Source organism: Paramisgurnus dabryanus, chromosome 11 (assembly GCF_030506205.2).
Source record: "Paramisgurnus dabryanus chromosome 11, PD_genome_1.1, whole genome shotgun sequence".
NCBI lineage: Eukaryota > Metazoa > Chordata > Actinopteri > Cypriniformes > Cobitidae > Paramisgurnus > Paramisgurnus dabryanus.
In genome coordinates, this window is record NC_133347.1 from 27047605 (window position 1) to 27056348 (window position 8744).

Genomic DNA, 8744 nt, shown 5'->3' on the forward strand with positions numbered 1-8744 from the left:
CAAATGTCAACTTTATTATGAAAAGTAATTTTTAACCATACTGAAATGTCAGATGTCAAAATTTGATGGTTTAATGTCTTTTTTTAAGTGTAAAAGTGTGAATTGTCACATAGAAATGTCACGTCCATAGCATTGTTTCTTCCTCATGCGCATACAAAAATAAAATAAATAATATTATTTGTTCCCTAAAGAGCCAACCTTTCTTTATTTGTTGGGTATTATCGCATAATGCAACACAAGGAAGAACCAAAACATGAGACAAATTGTTTCATATGTCATGTTCGTTATTTAAATCAATAATCTGACACATATTGGGCCCTATTTTAAAGATCTAATGGTCGGGGCGTGCCCTTACGCGCACGGCGCAAGTGCACTTAGGGTGTGTCCCAATCCGCCATTGCTATTTTTATGAAGAGAAAAATAGTTAAGCTAAATTTAAGTTTAATAAGCAACTGTTTCAAGTCAAAAACAAAATTTTTAAACACAAATGCAATGCTATGTTCAGAAATTATTATATGAATTTTACATGTTACAGCTTAATATGAACAACAAACTGCACATATGAAAAAAAAACTGCAATTAAACATACTGTAACAGCCTAGGCCCAACTTAATGTCATTCCAAAGAGCCATTAGTTTAAAACTGAGGTGGTGGGTATATGAAGTCTATGGTTGTAACTATGGTAACAATAAAATGCTGAAAAAAAAATGTTCCCCTTAATGTCCAAAATCAGTGAAATTACAGGGATTTTACACATGAAGCTAAAACTAGTACATTACAAAACGAATAGATCTGTGGATTTTAGCTGCTTTCAGTTGACGCTTGATCCTTCTTTTGACTCGTCTTTGGTTTAGCCACCAATCCATTTTTATGTTATTAAAACAGAATGGCAAGAACTGATATCAGTTTCGCAAGTGCATTAAAAATCTACTTAAATAAGTGACGATTGTATAAACACTTGCCTAGTTTAGGTCATCTTTTGGCGGACCACTGGGGGGGGGTTGGCGGACCACTAGTGGTCCGCGGACCACACTTTGAGAATTACTGCTGTAGAAAAGCATAAATAATCAAAATATTCAGGCACAAAGGATTATGGGCATTCCTAACAACATGTTGGCCTACTGATCATTTTAAGTTAATTTCACTTGAATGTTTGAGTTTAATTAAATGTATACGCTTAAAGTTAAACAAACTAAGATTTTTTAAAAATATGTAAAATATGATCTAAATATTAAGTGATGCTTACTTCATTGTTTAAAGGCGCTCTAAGCGAATTGACGCGTTTTAGACCATAAAACATTTTTTTGTTACATACAGCAAACATCTCCTCACTATCTGCTTGCTGCCTGCCGCTGATCAAACTGTAAAAAACGCGATCTCTGTAGACAGCCCAGGCTTCACAAACGGCAATAACAAAACAGTGGCCAAACCTACAAACAGAAACCATAACAAAGTGTATCAGCCAATAAACGACAAGAAGGATTTGGGGGTGGGGGTTGGGCGCGTTCATGAAAGCACGGAAGGGAGGGGGAGGGGGAGGAGTTAGCTACGCTCCGTCTGTTTGAAAACAATTCAAACGTCAACAATAACTAACGTCTCGCAGATTCGCTTAGAACGCCTTTAAGTTAAGACAATATCTATTTTAACAGTGTATTCTCATAATGAGTAATGGGTGTGTTTCGGGTGTAACGAGCAATAAACCAATGAGGGTCTGTTTACACTTGGTATTAAGATGTGTTTTCATCGATCGGATTACAAGTGGACGAGAGAGACACATTACGTTTACACCTGGTATGTAAATCCGTCTCTTTTGTCCACTTTCGACCACTTCTGTCCTGAATACTGTGAGGGGGTGGTCTGTGAGACGGTGGGCGAGTCTCTCCGCTGCTTGGCTTGTAAGTAAACATGCTGCACAGTGTTTTGTACATGTATATGTTAAAGCTTTCTTTGATATTTCAGCGCAATTGATGAAATGGGATCGCGCAACTTTCACACGCTTGCAAAATGAAACTGCGGAGATCAGCCGCTTTAGTTTTATCAATGAAAGGCTAAAAATAGCGCTGTTCACCGTGTGTTCGCACCAGAAGTCTGAAAAGACATTGTGTTCAGTACCTCAGATTAGATAAATGGGCGAAGAGAAGGCGGTCGCTTGTGGCTTTTTGAACACATTCAACCACATGTGCGTTTACACTACAAAAGCAATCCGTTTGAAAGGGGTTTCGACTACCTCTGAATGTGGTTGAAAGTGGTCGAAAGTGGACGAGCTCAAAACGTTTTGAACACCGTTTACACCTGCCATTAACGTCGTCCACTTGTGATCCGATCGATGAAAACGCATGTTAATGCCAAGTGTAAACAGTCTCTGAGAGTCTCATCTCCCATACCCTTTAAAAGCTAGATGTGCTGGCGCCATTGGGGATTCCCTATTCACATGACGGAATTTGTAAGCAAAAAGTGGAGGAAGTAGTTTAATATTGATGTTAATAAAATTATATTGTTTTTATTGATTAAACGGTATTTTTCTGTATTTTTGAAATGATTATCTTTTGTAATTAAAGCTTTGGTTCTCCTTAAAAGTTTTTTTTTTCAGTCATTAAGTAATAAGTAAAATCAGCAGGGTTTTAATTTCTAATTAAGTGTGGATACACACAGTTAAAAATATCTGAAGAAATTAAAGTATTACACCCTTAGAACGGATGTATTAAAAACAACATAATCAAACACTAAATGTGTTTTCCCAGAATAAAAACACATCTCTTGTGTTATTGATGGAACAACACATTTTGTGTTAACTTAAAAAATATATTATATCCTTTCTTAAAACGTACTGGCAGCTGTTTGTCAGTAAATTACTGTAGATTTAAAGGGACTGTAAGTAGGATTTTAAGTTCATAAATATGTCCTCGTTGGTGTGAAATGCGTTTCCACAACGTGTTTTCATTCAGAACACATGAACCAGCTGAAACAGACAAGGAGATCAGTGAGTACATAACGGCTACCGTAGTTGCAACACGCATTTGGAAAAGCGAGGTGCTAGAGAGCACTATTCATTTGAATGCAAAATACAATTTCACCACTAGATGGGGGTAAATCTTACTTACTGACCCTTTAAATGTTATTTACTGGCAATAGTTTGTTCAGAGTTAAATGAACATTAACCATTAACAAGTCTTTATCTTTACAGTATAATACTATAAAAAACAGCCTCATGCAAAGCATTCATTTAAAGGGGACAGAGAATGAAAAACCATTTTTACCTTGTCTTTGTTGAATAATGGTAGTCTACCCGCATTCACAAACATACAAAAAGTGCTAAACATGCTAAACATCTCAGTCTCATAGAAATTCCTCTTTTAGAAATGTCAGCCAGAAAACGGCCCAATCTGAAAAATTGATTCTTATGACATCACAGGCATCTCACTGCCCCTCCACTTTAAAATAATTGGCTACATTTTTTGAGTGGCGGCAAAGTCAATCAGTAATGAGATTGCAAGTTAAGCCAGTAGGGGGAGCCAAATAGGTGCAAAACCACTTGTTTAAAATTCCCCACCCTAATAGAGCTATCTGAGAGAGGTTTTTAGGAAGCTTTTAGGAAATGCAATACATTTTTTAAAAGCAGAACATTCAGTGTACTGTACTCAACTCTTCTACCAGCTAATCTCAGCTTTACACCTTCAAAAGTCTTGTAATCTCTTGCCATGTATGTCAAAGGGATGCAATAATAATCTTTTGCATATTTGAATCCTATAATTTTTTCATTTTTTAAAAAGTTTGTGTGCTGCTGCACGTCCCTGTGTGTGTATTAATGGCCTAGTCTATTTCAGTTGCCTCAAAATAGCAATGCGCCAACAATGCGCCTGAACACGTTTTCAGACCAGCACGCCCATGTGCGCATAAAGGGGTGCAAATGCATTTGCTATTAACTCTTTCCCCGCCGTTGACGAGTTATCTCATCAATAAGAGTAGGGATGTAACGATTCAACCGTGTGTCCCATTAAAAAGGCCTGTCTGAAATCAATTCTGAATCGCAAGGCTGCGATTCTTTGTTTAATGCACAGCTTGTGCGTATACCACGGCATTTGGTCAGTAGGAAGTCCTTATCAATCTAAAATCATAACGAGTTGGAGTCATTTATAACGTGCATTTAAAAAAGCAACACTCGTTAAACCAAATCATTTAAAATATTCTTTTTTATCATGAAAATACCTGAAACAATTTGAAGAACATGATATAAATATTCCTGTAGACATTTCCTGGAATAGCATTTGTAATGCTACTTCTTCTGTGGCACAAAGGGAGTTTCTGCATGAGAGCGCCCCCTGGCTTTCGGATGTGCCTGGATTTCACCGTAATTCATTCATTGAGAAAACGCGCATTCGCACGGTTAATCGTTACACCCCTAATTAAGAGAAAACATTTTCCTGCCAATGACGCTTTCCTGACGAGTTTTTACGGCAATCTGTAATTCCGCTATTGTCCAGTTTATAAAATACTGAAGCAAAAACTAATTGAATTCAATTTGAACTCTGTGTCTGTTTTGATATCAGAGTAAATGTTATTATACAATTTTGTATTTTTGAGGAAACCTACCCTATTTAAAAGGTTATAAAAAGAGAACAAATGAAGGTAGGATGAAACTTTTTTACAGTTTTGTTTGTTTGTTTGAAAGCAGAGGGTCTGTTCTTTCATTTGAAACATTTGAATGTTTACATATTTATAGAAGAACATTTTCCTGGAAGGCATTTTGTGAAACGTTTGTGAAAATCACAAAAAAATGCTTGGCGGCAACTTAAAAAAAAAGTTGTATGTTGAATGACGCGGAATGTGTTAAAAAAACATGGCACAGGATATGAAAGTAATAACTGCGTCAAGCTGGAACTTTATTTTAGTTATGCTGGTTATAATTTCACTCATATCCTGATTGCAAATACTATGTTAGGGGATCTTTATGTATTTTGATATAAATATATCGTCTGTGGAAGGTGTTGGACCATCAAATGCTCGCATTTGGTCCGAATGGTCTGAAAGTGTTCCCTGTCAGTCAACGTCTGTTTGCATACCATTACATCAGACATCATCTGCGCGTCAGACGGAGCAAGAATGGCAGGCAAACAGCAACTATCTAACTTTCCTGTCTTCTTCATCTTCATCTCACTTCTGGTCTTCAGCTCGTTCATGCGTTTTGAAAGAGAATTAGGTTCAACAATATTTTAGTCAGTAAATAGTTGTTTTCTCCTTCAGTGTAAGTCTATATAATTTTCACCTGTTTAATCATCTACCAGCCAAAAAATTTAAGTCTTTAAACATAGCACATCTATCTTCAACAAAGCACACGATTAGAGTCGTAGTAAGCACCAATTACAATGATGTATGTGATGAGAAACTTATTGGCTTAAAATTTTGATGATGCATTTCCTATTCTCTTCCCTTATTCTCTCTTTCTCTCTATTCTCCCTCTGGGTTTGTATTCAGTTTTCAATCTCTCCAGTTGCCTTTCTGAGTATATGCATTTATTATTTATATATCTGATTTATTTCAAAGAGTTCCTCAAAAACAGATCAGAGCTGGATGAAACCTGATGGTTTATTCATCTCCCTCAGATAATCCGCAGTCACAGGGGCAACTCTTACATACATCTCAATGTTGTGGAAATGCCAAAGAAATGTTGCACTCTGACCTCCCATATCAGCAACATCTGTTATAAAGGGTTCAGCTGAAGAGAAACGCAAATGCCAGGCCATACTGCACAACAGAGCGTTAATAAAACTTGTACCTTTAATTGGGGGACATTTGTGTATGTTTATGACTGTAAGCTTTGCTAACCCATTAACAATCTCAAAATCATGTTGAGAGTCACAGTTGCTTGGAAACAAGTTAAACAAGTTATAGAGATCAAGACAGATGCTAAGTACCGCTCGGTGTTTTCACATCTTTATCTGTCTTACATGCGGGAGGGATGCAAAACTTTTCCGTCTAACCGCAAGAAGACACTGCAGGTTTGGTGTAGATGTGTCAAACACAATGCATGTATGTGTCTATAGTACAGTAGTGAAGACTTGACAAAGTACTGTATACACTTGTCCTCCCATCGTTCCAAAGAATCTCTTATAGGGGTGGTTCACATTTCACATCCAAAGCTTTGTTTATACTCAACACATCCGCATGAGCGCATTGTGCACACGGCAAAAATTACATCACCGCGGATTGGGTCGACTTATCCATCGATTCTGTCCGAGCATGCAAGCCTGTGATGTATCTCTTTGACCAATCCATGCTTATATTTATCTGACACTCTTAAAGGTGACATAAAATGATTGAACGGGGTATTTATTCTTGTTCTGTGATGTGAACTGTAGACAAAAATGTTTTTGTTTGGGTCTGTAATGCCTTAGAAGCTTCCTAAAAACCTCTCTCAGATAGCTCTATTAGGGTGGGGAATTTTAAACAAGTGGTTTTGCACCTATTTGGCTCCCCCTACAGGCTTAACTTGCAATCTCATTACTGATTGGCTGACTTTGCTGCCACTCAAAAAATGTAGCCAATTATTTTGAGGGGCAGTGAGATGCCTGTGATGTCATAAGCATCAGAAAAAAATGGACGATGCCTGTTCGCTCTCTTCCATTGGTGAAAAGTGAAACCACCAGTGTCCCGATACGGCGCTGACATCTTGGGTCTTGAGTCTGCGCAGTAGCGATTTCGTTACAGCAGTGAGCAGGAAGTAAAGCCGCGAAATCAAGGCCCCGCCCTCGCAGAACGCACAATTCACAGCTGTCAATCATGACGTGACACCACCATTTTTATAACATTAAATAACTAAATAACTAAAAACAAACTTATTTTAAAAACAAATACTTGAATTTACATCAGCGTGATAAAGACTACAGTAATTGACAGAAAACAGCTTCGGAAAAAGATTATTGAAGTGTAATTAAATTGTTTAGTTGGTCTCAAGTCCCATTGAATAACACGGAGAAGGCGGGGTTTATGACCTGTACTGGGACCAGTCACTGAGGGGGCGATCGAGACGTTTTGGCTTCACTTTTCAGGGCTTGTGCGGCACGCTTGGTTGAGGCACGCACACGATTAGCGGCGACATGGTGTGGCATTCTCAAAAAATTTAAGTAATTTCAACTGGCTGCAGCACTTAAAACCTTCAAAAAATCGTGTCGCTCTCGATCCGCGTGTCTACATTCAAGATAACGAATTTGCCCGCGCAAAAGACACAAAATGTGAACCAGCCCTAATGAGGCGTACACACCAAATGCAAAGCGTGTATTAGCATTGTGTTTCTCACTCAATATTACTCGCTGGATTAACTCTTTCACCGCCATTGACGAGATATCTCGTCAATTAAGAGAAAACGCTTCCCCGCCAATGACGAGATTTTCCGTCTTTCTGCAATACCGCTATTATCCACCAGGTGGCTCCGCAACTTTTTAAACCCGGAAGTATTGCCCTATGTCAAGCGGCTGCATGTCCGTGTCTGTTTTAAAGATCGCTCTGAATGGGATCTTTATGAAAGTCCGTCACAAAAATGGAATTATCTCTGCTTTTTGCTCAAAATGTGGTGTTTTTGCAGAAACCTACCCATATTCAAAAGCTGATTACAAAAGAACTACTGAAGGTAGGATGAAACGGTTTTTTGTTTGTTTGAAAGCAGAGGGTCTGTTCTTTCATTTGGTATATTGTATGTTTATATATTTAAAGAAGAACATTTTCTGGAAGGCATTAAACTTTGATGAAAATCATGAAAAACGCTGCTGCTGGCTGGCAACTTTTTTAAAAAACGCTGGCGGTGAAAGAGTTAAAGGCGGGGTGAATGATTTCTGAAAAACACTTTGGAAAAGGGAGTCGGGCCGACTACCAAAACACACGTAGCCAATCAGCAATAAGGGGCGTGTCTACTAACCAAAATAGTTGCCTGGGTTGCGTATGTGTGTGGCGGGCCTATCAAAAGAAGGTCTAGATTCTATTGGGGTAGGGGCGTGTTTGTTTAGGTGATTTTAAATGTCAACATTGGCTTTCAGAGATCATGCACCCCTCCTTTAACATTGGGTCAGATACATTTTTTCACTCGAGTTGTTTGCAGCAATCACAGCGATCAATTCGCGTCATTCACACATCAACCCACGTGACTTCACATCTTTGCATGGACTCTGTATTTAATCTACGCAAAACGTTGAATTTGCGTTTGGTGTTAACGCTCCATATTGCTGTTATTTTTGCTATTTAGCCCTTATAGGTGTTGGGAGGTGTAAGTAATTTGGCCTCAAATCAGCTGTGAGCGCATGAAAAATAGATCTTTCAAATTCCACATATTTCTTGTTCAAAAAGAAATCAATATCAAATGTGCTTGACAATATGTGACCCTGCCTGTGAATACCCTGCTAAAGTCATTTTTGTGATTTACGTTTTCTGCATAAAATCATCCATAATGTAAAGCATTCTGTGAAAATATAACCTTGACATCTTTAAGGTCGTGTCAAAGATTGAAATCAATGAGTGAATTCAAACTTTGATGCTCTTAATGATCATCATGAGACTTTATCTGAGAGTAGTGACAGAATTGTTGTTTTAGGTTACATTAGGATAAAAAAATATGTAAATATATATTTAATGCACTAAAGCCAATGTTCTCCCAAAATGGAGACTCCTGGAAGGCTGAAGTCTTATTATTACTCCCATTACGCTCTGTCTGTGTAAATTTAAAATGCATTGCTGGGTCTCAATGTTTAATTAATATA